A 24271-nucleotide genomic window follows, 5' to 3' on the forward strand; every position below is an offset into this window, starting at 1 on the left:
GTGTCGCAATTCTGTAATGTCGACCCCCATTGACGCAGCAGAACTCTCTCAATATTGGCCTTCGGACAGTGCTGCGCTACTGATCCTTCGGCGGTGCCTCTTGATATCAATCCTCTGACATTATAGCACTCCCTCAGTACTAACTCTCTGAACGTGCAGCACTCTCTCAGGTCTGATTCTGCGCTACTTCAGCACTCCCACGTCATTAACCCTCTGACAGTGCAGCACTCCCTTTATATTATATTATATTTATCAACCCTCCAACAGTGCACTATTTCCTTAATATTGGACCTCTGATTGGACAAGCTGACAGCATCTCATGTTCTTTATCGACAGAGAGTCAGTTCTGTGGTAGTACCTCATTGTAATGGGTCAGAGTGGGTCTAATCAGTCCAACCCCAAACCTAACCGCGGCTTCAGGCCTAAGCCTAGCCTCAGGCCTAACACTCACCCTCAACCTAAGCAGAAGCCTCAGCCCCAAACCTAAATGTGGTCTGAGCTCTAACCCTAACCATAGGCTCAGCCCTAAGCCTAACCTCAGCCTTAACCCAAAACCTCTCCCGAGCCCTACCCCGAACTCCAAACTTAACCTCATTAGTCACCCTAACACAAGTCTCATCCCTCACCCTAACTCTACCCTCATCCAAAACCTCGTCCAATCCTCACACCTAACCCCTCGCCTTGGTCCTAACCCAAACCCTAACCCTCGCCACCCTCTCACGCTAACCCTCATTGTTAATTAGTGAGTACTGAGGTATAGCAGCACTGTCAGAGCATCAGAATAGTGGGAGTGAACTATTGTCAGACCGTCGATACTGAGGCAGTGTCTCATTATAGAAGGGTCAGAATTGAAGCAGGGCCACACTAACAGAGACTCAGTACTGAGGGACTGCAACAGTGTCATAGAATCTGAACTGTGGGCGTGCATTATTGTCAGAGGGTCATGATCTGAGACAGTGTCTCCTTGTGAGAGGGTCAGTACTGACAGAGAGCCTTCCTTGCCTGACGGTCAGTACTGAGGCACTGCTTCTTTGTCAGTGGGTCTGGAGGGATAGTGTCTCATTGTTGGTCAGTCCAGTGTGAGGCAGTAGCTCATTGGTGGAGGGTCAGTCCTCAGGGTGGGCGGATGATGTGGAGGTGCTGGTGTTGGACTTGGGCGGACAAGGCCGAGTATTGACACTCTGCTACAAATGCACTCTCTAGTTCTGACCCTCTGATAAAGGCAAACTCCCTAATTGCTGACACTCTGCCAAGTAGGCACTGGCTCAAACAGACCCTCTGACAATAGGCCACTGACCCTCTGATAGAGCTGCAGTACCTCAGTGAGGCAGTGGCACTCCTTGAATTCTGATCCCATTACAATCAGGCATTGCGTCAGTACTGACGCTCTGCCAAAGAGGTACTGCCTGAAAACTGATCCAACGACAATGAGGCACTCCATCAGGACTTACCTCTGACAGTGCTAGATTACCTCTGTACTGACCTTCTAAAACGGGTGGCACTCCTTCAATTCTGATCCCCTTACAACATAGCCCTGCTGCAGTGCCGACCCTCTGACAACAATGCATTCTCTGAAGCCTGATCCCCTCAAGATGAGGTCATACTTCAGTATTAACACTGACAAAGAGTCACTTCCTCTATATTGACCCTCTCATTGTGCGGCACACCCTCAGTTCTGATCTTACGACAATGGGGCACTTTTGACCAGCTGACAGTGGTGCTCTCCCTCAGTTCTGACACCTCCACAGTTCTGCACTACCTCTGTACTGACTCTCAGTACTGACCCTATTCTGATCCATTACAATGAGGCGCTGCCTCACTTGTGGCTGTATAACAATGATGCACTCCATCGATTCTGCGCCGCACACAGTGCTGTAATACTTCCGGACTGCCCTGTAATTGTGTGGCACTCCCTTAATTTTGACCCCCTTACACTGAGGCTGTGCCTCAGTATTCACCTCTGAAAATAATGCACTCCTACAGATCTGGCCCTCTGATGCTACTGCAATAACTTAGTTTTTATCGGCTCGTCACGTGGTTAGCTTCAACGCTGATGCCATTACACGGAGGCAGTTTCTCAGAACTGACCTTCTAACAATGGCACTCCCTTCGGACTGTCAGATACAGCCACACTAGCTCCGTTTTGACCCTCTCATCACGTGGCAGTCCCTCAATTCTGAACTCCTCACAATGAGTCGCTAACTCAGTACTGACCCTCTGACAAAGAGGCACTCCCTTAGGGCTGACCTTGCACCAATCAGATACTGCCTCACACCAAACCCTCTCGAATAACGAGGCAATGCTTCAGTACAGGCCCTCTGACAAAGACGCACTGCCTCAGAACTGACTCTCCAGCTATGGCGACCGGCCACAAAACGGACCTGCTGACAATGAGGCACTTCCTACCATCTCGAATCATGTGGCATATCTCTAATCCTGTGGCCCTCTCTCAGTTCTGTCGCCATTGCATCGAGGCATTCCCTCTTCGTTGATCCTCTGAACTCCCTCAAGACTGACCATCCACCGTTGATGCACTACCTCAGATCTGACCCACCGACAGTCCTACAATCTGTCACCATTCCATGTAGCATTCCAGCAATTCTGACCCCATTTCAATGAGACGCTGTTTCAGATGGTCACTCTGAAAATGAAGCGCATTCTCAGGACTAAATCTCTGAAACTAAAGCACTTCCTCAGTACTAACTCTCTGGCAGGCAAGTATTGGGGGTTAGGTTAGGGCTGAGGTTAGACTTGGAGCTTAGGCGAGGGTTGGGGTTGAGGCTAAGCGTTAATTGGGGCTGTGTGTTACGGTTCATTTTAGGGCTGAGGCCATAGCTAGTGGTAGGACTGAGGCTCACTTTAGGGCTGAGACTAGATGTTCGGTCTGAGGATCAGCATTAGGGCTGAGGGTAGGGCGGGTTTACGCTGAGGATAGGGTTAGGGTTAGGGTTAATGCTGAGGTGAGGGCTAGCCTGAGGCGAGCGTTTGTATGGGTTTAGGGCTGAGGCTGGGTTTTGAGTCAGGGTTCGGGCAAAGAGACGCTGCCTCAGAACTGACCTGCTGACAATTAGCCAGTACCTTAGGTACTGATGAGCTAATAAAAAGGCCCGCTCTCAGCACTGACACTGCAGCAATGAAGTCTTGCCTCACAACTAACTCACAAAGGGCTCATAATTGAGGAAGTGCCGAATGATGAAAGGGTGCGGACTGAGGTGTTGCACAACTGTCAGAGGGTCAGAACTGAGGTATTGCATCATTATCAGATGGTCAATTCTGCAGCAGTGGCCCACTGTAATAGGGTCAGAAAGGTCATACTGAGGTCTTGCAAGATAGGGTCAGAACTGTTGGAGTGATTCATTATCAGAGGGTAGGCACTGAGGCATTGAAGCATTGACAGAGGGTCAACACACTGTCTGTATTGAACATGTGGCAATAATGTTCTGACTCCATAACATCAAGGCACTGCCTCAAAACTGACCCTTAATACTGACCCTCGCACAGTGCTGCATTGCCTCAGTCGTGATGCTGCATTCGTGTGGTACGAGCAGTTCCAACCCCATGAATAGGATGGGCTGAAGGGTAACATTTCTTGATATTTGAGAAATGGTTGACTTTGAATGAGTCCTGTCAGCATTCCTGTTTTACAGTTAATTTTATTTCTGTAACTGGTTTTTTTCTTTGCCAAGTCGTTTGTTCCACCGGAGCAGAGGGAGCATTTTGTTCCTCGGCACTGGACGTCATCTCGGAATGAGACCGCGAACGGTGCCAGGAACAACCTCAGCCTCCAGGCCAGCCATTATTCGAGGGGTCCCTCACGGCCACAAGAACATGAGGCTTATTCTTTTTTACTCTCTACTTGTTATTCTTTTTAATTACTCTTTCTCCATCTTTTATTTCCTCAATAAATGTTCATCTTTCAGAAAATTGGCAAGCATTCCTTTAACTGCACTTGATAGAATCACAAAAGAACCACTTCGATGCACGCTGTCATCAAAAACACACCATTATTATGAGGCACTGCCTCAGCATTGATCCTCTGACAATATCGCACTCCCACAGATTTGACCCTTTGACAACGAAGCAAGGCCTCAGTATTGAAGCTCTGACAATGCTTCAATCCCTCAGTTCTGACCATCTGACAAGGAGGCACCTTTATTTCTGACCCTCTCACAGTAGCAATATCTCAGGACTGACCTTCTATTTGTATGGCATTGCCTCACCTTAGAATGAGGTGCTGCCTCAGTCTTGACCTTCTGACAATAATGCACTCCCACAGTTCGGACCCACTCATATTGCTGCATTTCCTCAATACTGACACTAAAAATGTGTGGCAGATCTTTAGTGCTGATCCTTTTACAAGGAACCATTGTCTCAGTTTTGACCATCTGACAATGATGAACTCTCACAGGGGTCAGGACTGAACCCCTGTCAATGAGGCACTTCTTCAGTGCCCGCACTCATTATTCGCCTTCTGACAAAGCTTCAATACCTCAGTACTGACCCTCTCACAGGGCCGATCTTCTGTCAAATCTAGAGAATTAATACAGAGGAAGTGTCTCTTATTAGAGGGTCTGCCTGAACTCTTGGTTGAAGTGTTCAATAAATTGCTACAACCTGAAAGAAGTAATTCTTCCCTGAATTAATAGGCAACCAATTTGAAAATGTGGCCTCTGGTCGTAAAATCTTTCACAAATGGGAGTAATCTCTACCGATATACACTATCAAGCCTCTTAAGAAACATAAATGTCTAAAAAATAAGTTTTTTTTCAATCTTATCAACTCCAATGAACGTAGCCCAACTTTCCTAAGCATAGCAATCCCCTCTGCCATTTCCGAAATCAACCCAGTCAACATGAGGTGTTCGGCCTCCGCAGCACTCGCTCTGTGGCCGTACACGACTTGTAAGTTACCATCCTGCTGCTACGACTCTACTTCTATTTACGATGCAGTCCTCCGTCCATCCGAACATACTACCCTTGAACACACGGGCTCTTTTCTTTTGAGACACCTTATGAGCTGGACCTTATCAAATGCTTTGTTGAAATCTCAATGTACTACATCAACTGGTGGTCCTTCGTCAGTAATGTTTGTTTCCTTCTCAAAGCACTGTAGCAAGTTTGTCAAGTATTATTTCCCCTTTATGAAAGGATGTTAACTCTGTAGGATGTTATAGCACACTCAGTACCCTGTTATTTCATCTTTCATTGCCGGCATGAACATCTACCCAGGTTGACCTAAATTGGCAATACTTGCTTACTATTTTGTCCAAGTATCTTTGTAATAATGGTGTTATGTTCACGATCTTTCAATCCTCTGAGAATTTTCCACAATCTAAGGATTCTTGGAACATTATCATCAGTGCCTCCATTGTATCTGTAGCTGCGTTGCTAAACATGAGAGGATACAACTCATCATACCCCTTGGATATTTTCTGTACCGATTGGAGTTATGTTTGGAATTCTGTGCAGTGACATTCACTGTTAACAGTTTGCTAAATACTACCAGGAACAGAAATTGCGATCCAGCTGCAACTAAACTAAAGCTTTCAGCACACAAGGAAGTGTTTCAATTCAATATGAACCTCTTAACTCCTGAAAAGGGCAATACGATTTGCCTCAGTCCATAAATGTTCTTTCTCCAACATCCTGAGATGCATCATCTGTATTTCTTCAAATTTACCACAGAATCGGTTTCACTCACCCTTTCAGCAATACGCATGACAACAATTCGGCATTTTTAGTCCCCCTGTAGCCTCCGTTGCACACGTGCATTGTTAGATGATTATTTATTTGTGTGCCTGCTTTTTTGCTCGAATGGAGAAAGGTAAATTTCTGTTCTTTTGTCATCAGAACTATTGCCTCCTCACTCTCATCTTCCTTGTTTTATCCTGTGCTGGAATATTTAATTTGTTGACATATCTGAAATATGTTGTTGAATGGATCGGGTTTTGTAACATTGCATTCCCCATAGACCATCTACCGATGCTGTTGCTTGTTCTAACAGTTATTATCTCGCAGAATGGAAAATGCAGTTTGAAAGCAATGGAACGTTATCGATGAAGAAGTTGATGCATAAATTGCTGCGATCTTCTAAACTACAAACTCACCTTCAATTCTTTCTCGGTCAGAGCATTATGCCGGCGCAAATGAATCGTGTTCTCAATGGGACTTCCAAAACCATGGAATTGAATTTGCACATTGATTTCTTCTTCCCTCTTCAGAAATGCAAAGTAGGATTGTGATGAAGCTTCCAAGGCGATGATTGTGTCCTTCAATGAACGGAAAAGTGACTTTTAGATTCATGGAAATATTTCACTACTTCTATAGACATGAAAGGCAAACATTCTCCCTGCATATGACCCAGTCTCATTTTATCGTATCTTTCTGATTTTACACGCCATGGGATAATCATTGCAGTGTAACAGAAATGTTGATCATGGAAATTTATCAGTTTTCATAAATAATGGCAAATTTTCAACATCTTGCAATTGTATGAAGGCTCAGTCTCATCACACCTCGCCTGCTGCGCAAAGACATTCTTACACTGCTTTGAATGTTAGGGCTCAAACAAAACACAATCATGACACAAATGCATCAACACACTACTTTCAATAGGATCTGATATCCTTGCCAGGCACTGGAGGGGTTGCGGAGACTGGTGAGTGGATAAAGTCGTTCCTCTGTTCAAGCAGGAAAACAGGGACTTTCCAGGAAACTACAAACTGGTGAGTGTCTCATGTCTCAAAAGTATGGGCTAACAACGGACAGCCAGCATGGCATTATGCGGGGCAGGTTATGTCTTACCAAGTCAGTTGAAGTTTTCACGGAGGTGACAAGGGTGATCAATTCGGGTAGAACAGTTGATAACATATACATGGATTTTACGAACGTTTTCAACAAGGTTCCTCATGGTATGCTCATCCAGAAGATTAGGATCCATGAGATCCATGGTGACTTGGCCTGCCCGTATAAGGCAGACGGTAGCGGTGGAAGGCTAACAAAGATAACACAGTGTAGGGCTGGAGGAACACAGGCCAGGCAGCATCAACAATGTCAGCTTTCCTGTTCCTCTGATGCTGCCTGACGTGCTGCGTTCCTCCAGCTCCACACTTGGTTAACTCTGATTCCAGCATCTACAGTTCTTGCCGTCTCAGTGGTGGAAAGCTGTTTTTCTGGCTGCAGCTCAGTGACGAGTGGTGTTCCGCATCGATGTGACTTCTGCTGTTTGTGATATATGTAAATGACTTGGTGGCAAATGTAGACGGGGGATTAGTAAGTTTGCAGATGATATAAGGACCAATGGACTTGTGGACAGCATGGAAGGCTGTCAAAGGACACAGCAAGATACAGACCAATTGCAAACTCGAGCGGAGAAATGGCCGATGGAATTTAATCTGGGCAGGCATGAGCTGTTGCATTTTAGGAGACCAAGTGTTACGGAAAGGGATACACAGTTAATGGCAGGACCCCAAACAGCAGTGAAGTCCAGAGGGATCTTGGGGTCCTAGACCATAACTCCCTGACAGTAGCCACACAAGTAGATAGGGTGGTCAAGAAGGCATATCGCATGCTTGCCTTTATGCTGAGGGAAACTCAGTGCAAGAGTCAGGATGTCACATTGCAGCTTTACAAGACTTTGTTGAGACCACACAGAGTATTGCATTCAATTCTGGCCGCCACATTACACTGAGGACGTGCAGGCTTTGGACAGGGTGCAGAAGAGATTTACCAGCATGCTGACTGGAATAGAGGGTATGAACGAGGAGGAGGAGCTGGAAAAACTCTTCGTTTTCTCTGGGGCAGTAGAAGCTGAGGGCAGGCTTGATAGAAGTCCATAAAATTAGGAGATACATAAATACAGCTAACGGTCAGAAAATTTCTCCCCCGGAGTTGAAGTGTCCACTATTCGGGGGCATGCATTTAAGCTGAGAGGGGCGGGTGGGGGGGGGGATGTTCAAAAGAGATGTGAGGGGCAAATATTTCACACTGAGCATGTTAAAAGTGTGGAATACATTGCCTGGGGTGGTAGTGGATGCAGATACGATGAAAGCATTTAAAAGGGTCTTTTAGTTAAGTGCACGAATATGCAAGGAATGGAGGACTATGGATCAAGGACAGGCAGAAGGGATTATTTCATTTCTTATCATGTTTGGCCCAACACGGTGGGCCAAAGGGCACATTCCTGTTGCTGTAGTGTTCCAAGTTTTATGCTCACTTGTATCATGATTGCAAAAAGTAGGATTGGGAAGAATTTTTGAGCAGCGTTTGAGAACATTATTTCATGTGAGGACAAACGGGATAAGGATTAGGTGACACAGCACAAACAGATTTTGGAGCCCATGATGAATCATAGGGACCTCACAAGCACCAATGATCAGAGGGATCTCAGGATCTTGATGTGTATGCCTGTTGATCCGCCAACGTAATGGACGAGGTCGTTGAAGTGGTTTGGAAGGCACATTGGATACTTGTCTTTATTAGACTTAATATTAAGTGACAGAGTTTCAGAATAGGCAGGGTATGTACAAAATGTTGGTTAGACCCAACAGTGAAGTCAACGATGAGAAAATACAGTGAGACTTGGACAACGATCAGGCTTGGCCTGATAAAGGATAAGTTACATTTGCACCATACAAGTGCTAAGCAGCAATCAGCACCAACAAGAGAGAATATGACCAGATCAAAAAAATTCCATGTCCTTACACTCACATCATCCTTACATTTATTTTTTTTTAAATGTGCAAGTGCTATGCAAGCCATGCAAGGCTACGGGCCAGGTGTTGGAAATCAGGTTAGAACAATTCAGTGCTTGTCCTTGACTGTCACAGAATCCGTGAGCTTAAGAATGTATTTCTCCTGTATTGTAGACTACTGAGGTGCTTGGCTATCCACTAAACCAAGGTTAACACTGATCTAAAACTAAACTGGGTCAGTTATATAACCAGCAGTAGCCAGGTCCATGGTACAAACCACCCTGCTGTGGGACAGGGTCAGGCAAATCCAAGTGAGCGAGCGTGGTTGGAGACTCATTCATTGGGGGCATAGATTCTGTCGCCACATTTGAGACACCAGGGTTGCGTGTTGCTTCCCTGGTGCCAAGGTCAAGGACATCTCTGAGTGGTTGCAACAAATTCTTAAGGTGGAGGGTGAGCAGCCAAAGGCCACCGTGCACGTTGGTACCAATGACATAGGCAGAAAGAGGGAAGACATTCTGCGGACTATGGACAAGGAGCTAGCAAAGAGGCTGAAAGGCAGGACCCAGAGGGTAATAATTTATGGGTTGCCACGAGTGCCACATGTTCGAGAGTTGTCATAGAAAGATAGGTGAGATGAATGCATGGTTAAGGAGCTGGCACAGGGGGCAGGGTTTCCGGCTCATGGGTAATTGGGACCGTTTCTGAGCAAGGGGTGACCTGTGCAAGAGGGATGGGAGGCAAGACGCTGTGAGCGGGACAGGACAGAGGGGACAAGTCGTTGTGAGCGGGTTACGACGGAGGCGACAAGTGCCTGTGAGCAGATCAGGAAGGAGGGGCAAGTCGCTGCCAGCGGGACTGGGCTGCGGGGGGGCCAGCCGCAGCGAGCGCGACAGGACTGCAGGGGGCAAGTCGCTGCGAGCGGGTCAGGGCTGCAGGGGCCAAGTCGCTGCGAGCGCGACAGGGCGGCGGGGGCCGGTCCCCGTGAGCGCGACAGGGCGGCGGGGGCCGGTCCCCGTGAGCGCGACAGGGCTGCGGGGGCCGGTCCCCGTGAGCGCGACAGGGCGGCGGGGGCCGGTCCCCGTGAGCGCGACAGGGCGGCGGGGGCCGGTCCCCGTGAGCGCGACAGGGCTGCGGGGGCCGGTCCCCGTGAGCGCGACAGGGCTGCCGGGGACAGTCCCTGTGAGCGGGTCAGGGCTGCGGTGGCAAATAGCTGTCAGCGGGTCAGGGGTGCGGGGGCAAATAGCTATCAGGTGGTCAGGGCTGCGATGGCAAATAGCAGACAACGGGACAGGGCTGCGCCGTGGTGGGGGGGGGGGGAAGGGGAGGAGAGGAGTCCCTGTGAGCGGGTCAGGGGTGCGGGGGACAGTCCCTGGGACCGGGTCAGGGCTGCGGGGGACAGTCCCTGAGAGCGGGTCAGGGCTATGGTGGCATATCGCTGTCAGCGGGAGAGGACGGAAGGGGCAAGTGGCTGTGAGGAGGAGGGGGGTAGCGGAGATTGGGGGGAATAGGAGGAGGAGCAGGAGGGGGGGGTGGGGGAAGGAGGGGGGTGGTGCGGGAAGAAGGAGGAGGAGGAAGAGGAGGATGTGGGGAGTGGAGGAGGAGGAGGAGGAGGATGTGGGGAGTGGAGGAGGAGGAGGAGGAGGAGGAGGAGGAGGACGACGATGAGGAGGACGACGATGAGGAGGAGGAGGGTGGGTGGAGTGGAGGAGGAGGGTGGGTGGAGTGGAGGAGGAGCAGGATGATGTGGGGAGTGGAGGAGGAGGAGGAGGATGTGGGGAGTGGAGGAGGAGGAGGAGGAGGGGAATGGAGGGGGAGGAGGGGGGGGAGGAGGGGGGGAGGAGGATGACGACGAGGAGGAGGAGGGTGGGTGGAGTGGAGGAGGAGGGTGGGTGGAGTGGAGGAGGAGGGTGGGTGGAGTGGAGGAGGAGGAGGAGGATGTGGGGAGTGGAGGAGGAGGATGTGGGGAGTGGAGGAGGAGGATGTGGGGAGTGGAGGAGGAGGAGGATGTGGGGAGTGGAGGAGGAGGAGGAGGATGTGGGGAATGGAGGGGGAGGAGGAGGAGGAGGAGGAGGAGGATGTGGGGAATGGAGGAGGAGGACGACGACGACGAGGAAGAGGGTGGGTGGAGTGGAGGAGGAGGGTGGGTGGAGTGGAGGAGGAGGAGGATGTGGGGAGTGGAGGAGGAGGAGGAGGATGTGGGGAGTGGAGGAGGAGGATGTGGGGAGTGGAGGAGGAGGATGTGGGGAGTGGAGGAGGAGGATGTGGGGAGTGGAGGAGGAGGATGTGGGGAGTGGAGGAGGAGGAGGAGGATGATGTGGGGAGTGGAGGAGGACGAGGATGTGGGGAGTGGAGTAGGAGGAGGAGGATGTGGGGAGTGGAGGAGGAGGAGAAGGATGTGGGGAGTGGAGGAGGAGGAGAAGGATGTGGGGAGTGGAGGAGGAGGAGAAGGATGTGGGGAGTGGAGGAGGAGGAGGACCAGGAGGAGGACGAGGAGGTTGGGGGGAGTGGAGGAGGAGGAGGAGGAGGGTGGTGGGAGTGGAGGAGGAGGAGGAGGAGGGTGGTGTGAGTGGAGGAAGAGGAGGAGGAGGAGGAGGGTGGTGGGAGTGGACGAAGAGGAGGAGGAAGAGGAGGAGGAGTGTGGGGGGAGTGGAGGAGTCGGCGGGAGAGGGAGCGGGTAAGGAGGAGGATGAGGAGGATGAGGAGGAGGGTGGTCGGGGGGAGGAGGATGGGGCTGAGAGATAATGGGAACTGCAGATGCTGGAGAATCCACATTAACAAAGTGTGGAGCTGGATGAACACAACAGGCCAAGCAGCATCTCAGGAGCATAAAAGCTGACGTTTTGGGCCCAGCCCCTCTATCACAGACGGGGATGGGGTGGGGGAACTGGAATAAATAGGGAGAGAGGGCGAGGCGGACCGAAGATGGAGAGAAAACAAGCTTCAAAATCTCCCCTTCCCCCACTGCATTCCAAAACCAGCTCAGCTCGTCCCCTCCCCCCACTGCATCCCAAACCTCTTCTTCCTCTCACCCATCCCTCTGTCCCACCTCAAGCCACAACTCCATTTCCTACCTCTACCTCATCCCGCCTCCTTGACCTATCCATCTTCCCTGGACTGACCTATCCTCACCCGACCTCACCTATCCTCTCCTCAATACCTATCTTGTTTTCTCTCCTTCTTGGGTCCGCCTCTCCCTCTCTCCCTATTTATTCCAGTTCCCTCTCCCCATCCCCGTCTCTGATGAAGGGTCTAGGCCCGAAACGTCAGCTTTTTGCTCCTGAGATGCTGCTTGGCCTGCTGTGTTCATCCAGCTCCACACTTTGTTCACGTGGATTCTCCAGCATCTGCAGTTCCCCTTAGCTCTCCTCCTCCTCCTCAACTGCCCCCCAGCCCACTCGCTCCTCTTTTGTTATCACGGAGTAGGAGGAGAAGAGGAGGGTTGGGTGGGGGGGAAGGAGGAGGGCGGGGGGGGGGAATGAGGACGGTGGAAGGAAGGAAGGAGGAGGGTGGTAGGGAGGAAGGAGGAGGGTGGTAGGGGGGAAGGAGGAGGAGGAGGGGGGGGCAGAGAATGAGGAGGGTTGGGGGGAATGAGGAGGAGGGTAGGGGCTGGAAGGAGGAGGAGGGTAGGGGCTGGAAGGAGGAGGAGGGTAGGGGCTGGAAGGAGGGGAGTAGGGGGTGGAAGGAGGAGGAGGGTGGGGGGAGAAAGAGGAGTGGGGGGTGAAGGAGGAGGACGGTGCTGAGGGGGAGGTGGAGGGTGGGGGCAAAGGAGGTTGTGGAGGAGGGTGGTGGGGAAAGGAAGAGGAGGGTGGGGGGGGTGGAAGGAGGAGGGGGGTCGGGGAAAGGGGGGTAGGGGGGGAAAGGGGGTTTGGGGGGAGAAAGGAAGAGGAGGGTGGGGGCAAAGTAAGAGGAGAGTTGGGGGAAAGGAGGAGGAGGGTGGGGGAAAGGAGGGGGAGGAGGGTGGGGGAAAGGAGGGGGAGGGGGAGAGGGAGGGGGGTGGGGGAGAGGGAGGGGGGTGGGGGGGAGGAGGGTGGTGAGGGGGGAGGTGGAGGGTGGGGGCAAAGGAGGTTGTGGAGGAGGAGGGTGGGGGGGTGGAAGGAGGAGGGTGTTGGGGGGTGGAAGGAGGAGGGTGTTGGGGGGCGGGAAGGAGGAGGAGTGAGGGGGGGATGGAGGAAGAGGGTCGGGAGGAAGGAGGAGGAGTGAGGGGGGGGATGGAGGAAGAGGGTCGGGAGGGAGAAGGAGGAGGGTGGGGTGGTTGAGAGCGGGACGGGGCCGCGGGGGACGGCCCCCGTGAGCGGGACGGGGCCGCGCGGGACGGGGCCGCGGGGGACGGGCCCCCGTGAGCGGGCCGGGCCCCCGTGAGCGGGCCGGGGCCGCGGGGGACGGGCCCCCGTGAGCGGGCCGGGGCCGCGGGGGACGGGCCCCCGTGAGCGGGCCGGGGGCCGCGGGGGACGGGCCCTGTCAGCGGGACAGGGCTGCGTTGGCTGGTACCTGTGAGCCGGTCAGGACTGAGGGGGCACATCGCTGTCAGCGGGACAGGGCTGCAGGGGCAAATCGCTGTCAGCGGGGGCAAGTCGCTGTCAGCGGGACAGGGCTGCGGGAGCAAGTCGCTGTGAGCGGGTCTGGGGTGCGGGGGCAAGTCGCTGTGAGTGGGACAGGACTGAAGGGGCAAGTCGCTGTCAGCGGGACAGGACTGCAGGGGGCCAGTCCCTGCGAGCGGGTCAGGGCAGCGGGGGCCAGTCCCTGCGAGCGGGTCAGGGCAGCGGGGGCCAGTCCCTGCGAGCGGGTCAGGGCAGCGGGGGCCAGTCCCTGCGAGCGGGTCAGGGCAGCGGGGGGCCAGTCCCTGCGAGCGGGTCAGGGCAGCGGGGGCCAGTCCCTGCGAGCGGGTCAGGGCAGCGGGGGGCCAGTCCCTGCGAGCGGGTCAGGGCAGCGGGGGCCAGTCCCTGCGAGCGGGTCAGGGCAGCGGGGGCCAGTCCCTGCGAGCGGGTCAGGGCAGCGGGGGCCAGTCCCTGCGAGCGGGTCAGGGCAGCGGGGGCCAGTCCCTGCGAGCGGGTCAGGGCAGCGGGGGGCCAGTCCCTGCGAGCGGGTCAGGGCAGCGGGGGCCAGACCCTGCGAGCTTGAGAGGACTGCAGGGGGCCAGTCCCTGTGAGTGGCTCAGGACTGCAGTGGGGAAACCGCTGTGAGCAGGTCAGGGCTGCGGGGTCAGTCCCTGTGAGCGGGGGGAGGACTGCGGGGGCCAGACCTTGTCAGCGCATCAGGGCTGCGGGGGCCAGTCCTTGTCAGCGGGTCAGGGCTGCGGGGGCAAGTCCCAGTGAGTGGGAGAGGACTGCAGGGGCCCAGTCGTCAGCAGATGTACTCTGAGTAACTACACTGTTTTGAAGGCGAGAGGTCCAATGATATCATAAAGCCCCCCTTGTTTTTGTATTGTCTGCTTCTGACATATGCGCAAATGGACAACCTCACTCCCCTGCAAAGCTGCAGAATGAATAATGCTGCAATCTTTGTCAACTCCCAAATGGGCATTGATACATTAGTAAATCTCACATCAATAAACTTACCTCTCAAGGTTCTCACCTTCTAGAACTGTTTGTACTAGTAAATAACTCAAGTGAGGATGTTTGGCAAACTGTTTCTTTGATCTGAACTTATTTTTCAGCACCTTGCTGAAATCACGCACATCTTCACCTGATGTTAACTAAATTTGATTTATTTTATATTTTTAGACAAGAATTAATAATGAACCAATCTACTCAACTCACTCTATAATCCATGCTTTCCCTGCTAAATGTCTTCGAAAATGTAAAATGAAAGAGTCTGCAATTCTGAGGGAAAAAGTCGCTATCTTTCTGTAAGATTATGATAAAGGTTAGATATGTCTGAATGTGAGTTTCGAACAATTAAGCTTGAGTTTCATACAGTCGTACAGCATGAAAAAAGATCCTTTGGTCCAACCAGTCTGTGCTGATCACAATCCCAAACTGAACTAGTTCCACCTGCCTGTGCTTGGCCCATATCTCTCCAAGCATTTCTATCATCTTTCTATCTTCTGGCGACAACATCACCTGAACAGAATTCTCCATCTTGTGGTCAAATACTAAGACTATACAATTAAGAAATTTCAAATGATACACAGATCCAGGATTCACATTAGTGGCCTTTCTGGTTGAATTGCTAATTATTTTAACAACAGTGCATTTTTTGTCCAATTATGCCATGTATAATTACTGATCCAAAATTCATCTCACTGGGTTTCATTTTTTTGGTTTTTTGTATTGAGTCAAAGATGAGATCAATACATTGGTGAGAAATTATCTTGGTTTGCAGATTCAAAGTCACTATCGTCCCAGACGGGACCACAGGACTGCTCTCACAGTGGAGAGAGAGATAACTGGAGGTGGTTTAAATTTAAGGTTGCCACACCTCAGATGAGGAGACAGGTTGAGAAGGAGACTCCTTCATAGTAACTTCAGACAGTGTAGGATTTCATGCTGTTGGTATCACTCTGAATTACAAACCAGCCAACTGAGCTAACTGGCTCCCAGGCAAAATATACAATCCGTTTGGGTAGAGATATGAACACCAAAGGAAAGTCATCACAGCTGTGAAGTTTCAGATTCATACATCCCCTGACAGAAGATACAGGCCAGGAGAGCATACAGTCTATAGACCAAGAGGTAATCGGATCTTGTAACAAAGATGTTACAATAAACTGTGAATCCAATTGGCACAGGTAGCCTGGAGGATTCTTTTTATATTCACGGGATGTGGATGTTGCTGGCTAAGCCCAATTATGAGGAACGGATGGCTGGAGGGATGGAGGGACGGAGGAACGGATGGCTGGAGGAGGCGGGGGGGGAAAAGAAGCAGGACGAGGGGGGGGGGAAGGAGCAGGGCGAGGGGGGGGGAAGGAGCAGGGCGAGGGGGGGGGAAGGAGCAGGGCGAGGGGGGGGGAAGGAGCAGGGCGAGGGGGGCGGGGGGGAAGGAGAGCAGGGCGAGGGGGGGGGAAGGAGCAGGGCGAGGGGGGGGGGAAGGAGCAGGGCGAGGGGGGGGGGGGAAGGAGCAGGGCGAGGGGGGGGAGGAGCAGGGCGAGGGGGGGGGGAGGAGCAGGGCGAGGGGGGGGGGAGGAGCAGGGCGAGGGGGGGGGAAGGAGCAGGGAGGGGGGGGGGGAAGGAGCAGGGAGGGGGGGGGGGGAAGGAGCAGGGAGGCGGGGGGGGGAAGGAGCAGGGAGGCGGGGGGGGGAAGGAGCAGGGAGGCGGGGGGGGGAAGGAGCAGGGAGGGGGGGGGGAAGGAGCAGGGAGGGGGGGGGGAAGGAGCAGGGAGGGGGGGGGGAAGGAGCAGGGAGGGGGGGGGGAAGGAGCAGGGAGGGGGGGGGGGAAGGAGCAGGGAGGGGGGGGGGGAAGGAGCAGGGAGGGGGGGGGGGAAGGAGCAGGGAGGGGGGGGGGGAAGGAGCAGGGAGGGGGGGGGGAAGGAGCAGGGAGGGGGGGGGGGAAGGAGCAGGGAGGGGGGGGGGGGAAGGAGCAGGGAGGGGGGGGGGGGAAGGAGCAGGGCGAGGGGGGGGGGGAAGGAGCAGGGCGAGGGGGGGGGGGAAGGAGCAGGGCGAGGGGGGGGGGGAAGGAGCAGGGAGGGGGGGGGGAAGGAGCAGGGAGGGGGGGGGGAAGGAGCAGGGAGGGGGGGGGGAAGGAGCAGGGAGGGGGGGGGGAAGGAGCAGGGAGGGGGGGGGGGAAGGAGCAGGGAGGGGGGGGGGGGAAGGAGCAGGGAGGGGGGGGGGAAGGAGCAGGGAGGGGGGGGGGGAAGGAGCAGGGAGGGGGGGGGGGAAGGAGCAGGGAGGGGGGGGGGGAAGGAGCAGGGAGGGGGGGGGGGAAGGAGCAGGGAGGGGGGGGGGGAAGGAGCAGGGAGGGGGGGGGGGAAGGAGCAGGGAGGGGGGGGGGGAAGGAGCAGGGAGGGGGGGGGGGAAGGAGCAGGGAGGGGGGGGGAAGGAGCAGGGAGGGGGGGGGAAGGAGCAGGGAGGGGGGGGGGAAGGAGCAGGGAGGGGGGGGGGAAGGAGCAGGGAGGGGGGGGGAAGGAGCAGGGAGGGGGGGGGAAGGAGCAGGGAGGGGGGGGGAAGGAGCAGGGAGGGGGGGGAAGGAGCAGGGAGGGGGGGGGAAGGAGCAGGGAGGGGGGGGGAAGGAGCAGGGAGGGGGGGGGGAAGGAGCAGGGAGGGGGGGGGAAGGAGCAGGGAGGGGGGGGGGAAGGAGCAGGGAGGGGGGGGGGGAAGGAGCAGGGCGAGGGAGGGGGGGGGAAGGGAAGGAGCAGGGCGAGGGGGGGGGAAGGAGCAGGGCGAGGGGGGGGGAAGGAGCAGGGCGAGGGGGGGGGGGAAGGAGCAGGGCGAGGGGGGGGGGAAGGAGCAGGGCGAGGGGGGGGGGGGAAGGAGCAGGGCGAGGTGGGGGGGGAAGGAGGAAGGGAGATGAACACAGCAGACAGGCTGACATCACCTCTACACCCAGAATATTCAGACCCTTCAGAAGCGTTTCTCCCTGCGACTCCTGAAACAGACTCTCGCAGCCATGCGCCGGCACCTCCACACACTGCAATCCAGCCTGCCCCAGCTCAGAGCCTCCCTCTCCCAGACCTGCTAAGGACCCCTGCTGTTTTTTATGCTCCGCAGGATCCACAGACTGAACACCCAGTTCCACTCAGCTTCACTGGACACCAAAAATCCTAAGTACAAGCAACTCACGGGCCCCTGCCACCCACAAGAGGATGTCTGTGCCTGCCTCGCCGCCATTGACCATGAGGACACGGCCGGAGACCACACCAATGACGTCACATCCGCCTCCGCCGGCCACACCACTTCCGGAACCGCTGCTGCACCCACCACCTCCACTTCCAGGTACAACGCCACCCTCACCGCAGCTGCTGCCGCCCACCCCGATCCTCCAACCGCCGACGGAACCCCGCCCACGGCCGACAGAACCCCGCCCACGGCCGACAGAACCCCGCCCACGGCCGACGACCTCATGGCTCCGCCCACAGCCAGCAACCCCAGAGGAGACAGCCACACTGAGCCCTGCCGCATCTTCACCTTCCCCCCAGACCTCCCACTGACTGAGGACGAACGGTCAGTCCTCAGTAAGGGGCTCACCTTTGTCCCCCTACAACCACACATCAACCAATACCAGTCACGATTGGACATAGAGCAGTTTTTCCACCGTCTTCGCCTCCACGCCTACTTCTTCAACCGGGAGCCTAACCCTCCCTCCACTGACCCCTTCACCCTCTTCCAACACAAGTCCTCCTCCTGGACACCACCCCCAGGCCTCCTACGCTCCCTCGACCTCTTCATCTCCAACAGCCGTCGAGACATTAACCGCCTCAACCTCTCCACCCCTCTCACCCATTCCAACCTCTTCCCCGCAGAACGGGCAGCCCTCCGCTCCAACCCCAACCTCACCATCAAACCCGCAGACAAGGGTGGGGCAGTGGTAGTATGGCGCACTGACCTCTACATCGCCGAGGCCAGACGCCAACTCTCTGACACCACCTTCTACCGCCCCCTCGATCATGACCCCACACCCGAGCACCAAACCATCATCTCCAACACCGTTCATGACCTCATCACCTCAGGAGACCTCCCACCCACCGCCTCCAACCTCATTGTTCCCCAACCCCGCACGGCCCGTTTCTATCTCCTTCCCAACATCCACAAACCTGCCTGCCCTGGTCGACCCATCGTCTCAGCCTGTTCCTGCCCCACCGAACTCACCTCCACCTATCTGGACTCCATTTTCTCCCCTGTGGTCCAGGAACACCCTACCTACGTCCGTGACACCACCCACTCCCTCCACCTCCTCCAGGACTTCCAATTCCCTGGCCCCCAACACCTCATCTTCACCATGGACGTCCAGTCCCTATACACCTGCATTCCGCATGCAGATGGCCTCCAGGCCCTCCGCTTCTTCCTGTCCCGCAGGCCCGACCAGTGCCCCTCCACCGACACCCTCATCCGCCTAGCCGAACTCGTCCTCACCCTCAACAACTTCTCTTTTGACTCCTCCCACTTCCTACAGACTAAGGGGGTGGCCATGGGCACCCGCATGGGCCCCAGCTATGCCTGCCTCTTTGTAGGTTACGTGGAACAGTCCCTCTTCCGCACCTACACAGGCCCCAAACCCCACCACTTCCTCTGGTACATTGATGACTGTATCGGCGCCGCCTCTTGCTCCCCAGAGGAGCTCGAACAGTTCATCCACTTCACCAACACCTTCCACCCCAACCTTCAGTTCACCTGGGCCATCTCCAGCACATCCCTCACCTTCCTGGATCTCTCAGTCTCCATCTCAGGCAACCAGCTTGTAACTGATGTCCATTTCAAGCCCGCCGACTCCCACAGCTACCGAGAATACACCTCCTCCACCCACCCTCCTGCAAAAATTCCATCCCATATTCCCAATTCCTTCGCCTCTGCCGCATCTGCTCCCACGATAAGACATTCCACTCCCGCACATCCCAGATGTCCAAGTTCTTCAAGGACCGCAACTTTCCCCACAGTGATAGAGAACGCCCTTGACCGCGTCTCCCGTATTTCCCGCAGCACATCCCTCACACCCCGCCCCCGCCACAACCGCCCAAAGAGGATCCCCCTCGTTCTCACACACCACCCCACCAACCTCCGGATACAACGCATCATCCTCCGACACTTCCGCCATCTACAATCCGACCCCACTACCCAAGACATTTTTCCATCCCCACCCCTGTCTGCCTTCCGGAGAGACCACTCTCTCCGTGACTCCCTTGTTCGCTCCATACTGCCCTCCAACCCCACCACACCCGGCACCTTCCCCTGCAACCGCAGGAAATGCTACACTTGCCCCCACACTTCCTCCCTCACCCCCATCCCAGGCCCCAAGATGACATTCCACATTAAGCAGAGGTTCACCTGCACATCTGCCAATGTGGTATACTGCATCCATTGTACCCGGTGTGGCTTCCTCTACATTGGGGAAACCAAGCGGAGGCTTGGTGACCGCTTTGCAGAACACCTCAGCTCAGTTCGCAACAAACAACTGCACCTCCCAGTCGCAAACCATTTCCACTCCCCCTCCCATTCTTTAGATGACATGTCCATCATGGGCCTCCTGCAGTGCCACAATGATGCCAGCCACCCAAAGGTTGCAGGAATAGCAACTCATATTCCGCCTGGGAACCCTGCAGCCTAATGGTATCAATGTGGACTTCACCAGTTTCAAAATCTCCCCTTCCCCCACCGCATCCCTACACCAGCCCAGTTCGTCCCCTCCCCCCACTGCACCACACAACCAGCCCAGCTCTTCCCCTCCACCCACTGCATCCCAAAACCAGTCCAACCTGTCTCTGCCTCCCTAACCTGTTCTTCCTCTCACCCATCCCTTCCTCCCACCCCAAGCCGCACCCCCATCTACCTACTAACCTCATCCCACCTCCTTGACCTGTCCGTCTTCCCTGGACTGACCTATCCCCTCCCTACCTGTACTCTCTCCACCTATCTTCTTTTCTCTCCATCTTCGGTCCACCTCCCCCTCTCTCCCTATTTATTCCAGAACCCTCACCCCATCCCCGTCTCTGATGAAGGGTCTAGGCCCGAAACGTCAGCTTTTGTGCTCCTGAGATGCTGCTTGGCCTGCTGTGTTCATCCAGCCTCACATTTTATTATCTTGGATTCTCCAGCATCTGCAGTTCCCATCATCTCTGACATCAGCTTCCCTGCGTCTCTGATGCTGCTTGTCCTGCTGTGTTCATCCACATCAACACCTTGTTACCCCCCATTCTCCTTTGTTTGTGTTTTCTTGCTCTTCCTCCCTCGCTCTGATTCTCTCCCCCTCGCTCACCTCTGCTGGCTCTAATTTCACTCCCTTGTCATGTTCCCTGTATTTCCATCTTTCTGTCCCTTCTCTCTCTCTCTCCGCCCACAACTCACTCTGGCTTTATTCACAGGGGGAGAGAGTACAAGAGGAAAGGAAACCAAAGCACGCAGCGCCTTCGGCTGAGAGAGAAATGAAGAACTGCCGGAGATTTTCCAAACCCTGACACAGGGGTCGCCTCTCTCTCTCGACAGTCCTCTGTGACTGTCCCATCAAACCCCACACCCATTCCCGTCCCATGGTGTCTCTCCACAAACCCACCTCCGGGTGGAAATGCAAACACAAGTTGCTGGAAATGCTCAGCATCTGTGAAGAAAAAGTCCCGAGGTAGCGTTTTGGGTGCGATGACCCTTTCCCTCAGAGCTCCGGCTGGAAATGCTCCAGCCTCTGAGACAGGGTCCCCTTGAGGTCGGAGAGCTGCGGCTCCATCTCGGCTGTTCGCTTGGCATCAGGGGCTCCCCTCAGCCCCAGGAAGGGGTATGATCACCCCCTAACCTTATACTGACAGTGGTTGTGTCCTTCCCTCATCCCCAGGAGCCCATCCTGCCTTCTCACCTTGTCGCCGCGGTGCTATTCGACTACGGAGGCCTGTGCGATAAAGATCCTACTTCTCACAGCGGCAGGGGGAGGGGGCATCCCTTCGCTCCTAAAACACCCCCTCCCATCCAATCTTGTGGCAATGGCTGTTCGGCTGCAGAAAGCGGCGCTGCCCGTGACCCCAAACCTCCCTACAACACCCCTCTCCTCATCCGACCCTTTTGCATTAGCTGTCGGCCACTCAGTCACTGCGCTGTACAATAGTGACTCTCCCCATGTCCACTCACTTCCAGGACGGCTATCCTCCAACCCCGACCCCCTCCCATCCGCCTCCTTCCCTTTACCATGTGGTACGAGAGCTGCAGGCTGGTCGGCTACGGAAACCCGCGCAAGGCTGGATAATAGACACCCTCCCAATGTCCCCAGCCTTCCCCTCACCCGGGGAGGGGAATTCTCACCCCCAAAACATCCATTCCCAACACCTCGCTTTGGGATAGGAGCGGTGCAGGATGTGAAACAGGGACCGTGCTCATGTCCCCAATCCTCCCTTCACCCCAAACCACCACCCCCAGCTTACCTTGCAGTAGGAGATAGTTGTAGGCTGCTCAGCTACAGGTGTCGCGGACCCGCGGCCAGGTGCTCGGGCTCGGTGCCAGGCAGCTGTGCCCAGGCGCCGGGCGAAGAGGCCTTCTCCCACCTTGGATCCCCGCTCCCGGCACAGGCGGCGCAGGGCTGAGCCACTGAGCAGCGAGCGCTCCAGCAGCCCGGATGCCTGCTCCCAGCCCGGTGGTCATGCTGGAGGCCGCTGGAGAACAGGAGGTTGTAGGGGTACGGGAGCGTGGTGCGATGATCCCCGCTGCCCAACAGCTGGGTCCTCAGAACCCTCCCGGGAAAAGGGATCCAGACAGCGGACTCGTCGCCGAGGGAGAGCGGGGGAAAGGCGTGAGTAGGAACAGGAGAGGAAGGGGATTTACTGAGAGGGAGAAAGAGACAGACTCTGTGTGTGTGTGTGTGTGTGTGTGTGTGTGTGTGTGTGTGTGTGTGTGTGTGAGAGAGAGAGAGAGGGGGGATTAGAAATGCAGTCTGATTGCGGATGGGTTGGGTTTAAATGGAGATTTTTAAACTTCGTTCAAAAAACTCACAACGCTCCCTGCTGAGCAGGTGGAGAGGCTCGGATAGAGAGGAAGAGAGAGACGGGGTGGGGGGGTGGCGGACAGAGAGAGGTTCACAGGGAGAGACGGAGAGACAGGGGAGAGAGAACGGCAGAAGCACACACAAAGGGAGCCAGATACAAGACGAGAGACAGAGAGGGGCGCACACATAGACCAAAGAGACAGAGTGAAAGAGGAGAGAGACAGAAGTGCACAGCGAGGTGGCAGAGACAAGACGACAGAGAGAGACAGAGACATAGAGTGAGGCACACACAGAGAGATGGAGAGACAGAGATTGTGTGTGGGGCGGGGGGTGGGTTTGGAGAAAATGGGAGAGAGAGAGACAGAGCCGTTGAGTTGTACAGCAGGGAAACAGACCCTTCAGTCCAACTCCTCAAGGCCGACCAGATACCGTAACTGACTAGTTCTGTTTGCCAGCCTGTAGCCCATATCCCTCCAGCCCCTTCCTATTCATGTGTCCCTGCAGGTGACTTCTAAATACTGTGAGTATAACAGCCTCTGCCACTCCTCTGGCAGTTCATGCCACACACAGACTACACTCGGGAGAACACGTTGGTGCCAAATCCATCTCCCATCCTCTGAGAAAAGGAACCGGAAATGACATCACCAACCCGAGGAAACCGGAACACTTAAAGGGAAGGCGGGACCTAACTCCAGCGCTTCCCCGGATGCTCCCTGATGATTTTACCCGGAATGGTGCCGAAACGTCTGCAAACTAACCTTCCAGCTCAGTGAGCAATCTTACATCCAGAACCTCAACCCTGAGCTACAAATCTTCTCAAAACTCGATAATGCTTTGCCACTTGATTTTTAACAGATGCATCCTTTTTTTTTAAAAAAATAAACTTTTTTTGCTGGATGTATGCCTGACTGACCAGTGTTTATTGTCCTTCCTTAACTGAGCCTTGGGAGCTCTGCAGACCAATGGTATCAACGTGGATTTCACAAGCTCCAAAATCTCCCCTCCCACCACTGCATCCCAAAACCAGCCCAGCTCGTCCCCTAATCTGTTCTTCCGCTGACCGATCCCCTCCTCCCAGCTCAAGCCAAACCCCCATTCCCGACCTCCGAACCTCTTCCCACCCGCTCGAGCCGTCCGTCCTCCCCAGACTGACCTCTCCCCTCCCTACCTCCACACCCACACTCACCTCTACTGGCCTCATGTCCGCCCCTTTAACTTAAGACCAGAAGACATCGGAGTGGAAGTAGGGCCATTCGGCCCATCAAGTCCACTCCACCATTTAAATCATGGCTCAGGGGCATTTCAACTCCACTTCCCTGAACTCTCCCCGTTGCCCTTGATTCCTCGTGAGATCAAGAATTTGTCGATCTCTGCCTCGAAGGCATCCAACGTCCTGGCCCCGACTGCACTCCGTGGCAATGATTTCCACAAGCCCACCACTCTCTGGCTTTACAAATGTCATCTCATTTCCGTTTCAAATTTACTCCCTCTAATTTTAAGGCTGTGCCCACGGGTCCTCGTCTCCCGGCCTCACGGAAACAACTTCCTAACGTCCACCCCTTCCGAGGCAGACATTATGTTGTACGTTTCTATTAGGTCTCCCCTCAGCCTTCTAAACTCTGATGAGTACAATCCCAGGATCCTTAGCCGTTCATCGTATGTCAAACCTACCACTCCTGGGATCATCCGTGTGAATCTCCGCTGGACACGCTCCAGGGCTAGTATGTCCTTTCTGAGGTGTGGGGCTCAAAATTGGACACGGTATTCTAAATGGGGCCTAACCAGAGCTTTATAAAGCCTTAGAAGCACATCGCTGCTTTTATATTCCAACCCTCTTGCGATAAAGGACAACATTACATTCGCTTTCTTAATTACGGGCTCTACCTGCAAGTTAACCTTTAGAGAATCCTGGACCAACACTTCTAGATTCCTTTGTACTTGAGCTTTATGAATTTTCTCACCATTTAGAAAATAGTCCATGCCCGTATTCTTTTTACCAAAGTGCAAAACCCCACATTTACTCACATTGAAT

General features: G+C 54.7%; 1 long non-coding RNA gene across 1 annotated transcript in view; it reads right to left on the reverse strand.

Annotated features, from left to right (window-relative positions):
• LOC132210891 (uncharacterized) overlaps positions 1 to 17373 on the reverse strand; it is a 90294-nt gene extending 72921 nt beyond the window's left edge. Inside the window, exons 1-3 of the long non-coding RNA XR_009447098.1 lie at positions 17164 to 17373; positions 14251 to 14387; positions 6107 to 6268 (exon numbers count right to left, since the gene is read on the reverse strand). This is a non-coding gene — a long non-coding RNA (uncharacterized LOC132210891). The remainder of the gene's footprint in view (positions 1 to 6106; positions 6269 to 14250; positions 14388 to 17163) is intronic.
• Between the last annotated feature and the right edge of the window lie 6898 nt (positions 17374 to 24271).

The sequence above is a fragment of the Stegostoma tigrinum genome, chromosome 23 (genome assembly GCF_030684315.1).
Source record: "Stegostoma tigrinum isolate sSteTig4 chromosome 23, sSteTig4.hap1, whole genome shotgun sequence".
Taxonomy (NCBI): Eukaryota; Metazoa; Chordata; class Chondrichthyes; order Orectolobiformes; family Stegostomatidae; genus Stegostoma; species Stegostoma tigrinum.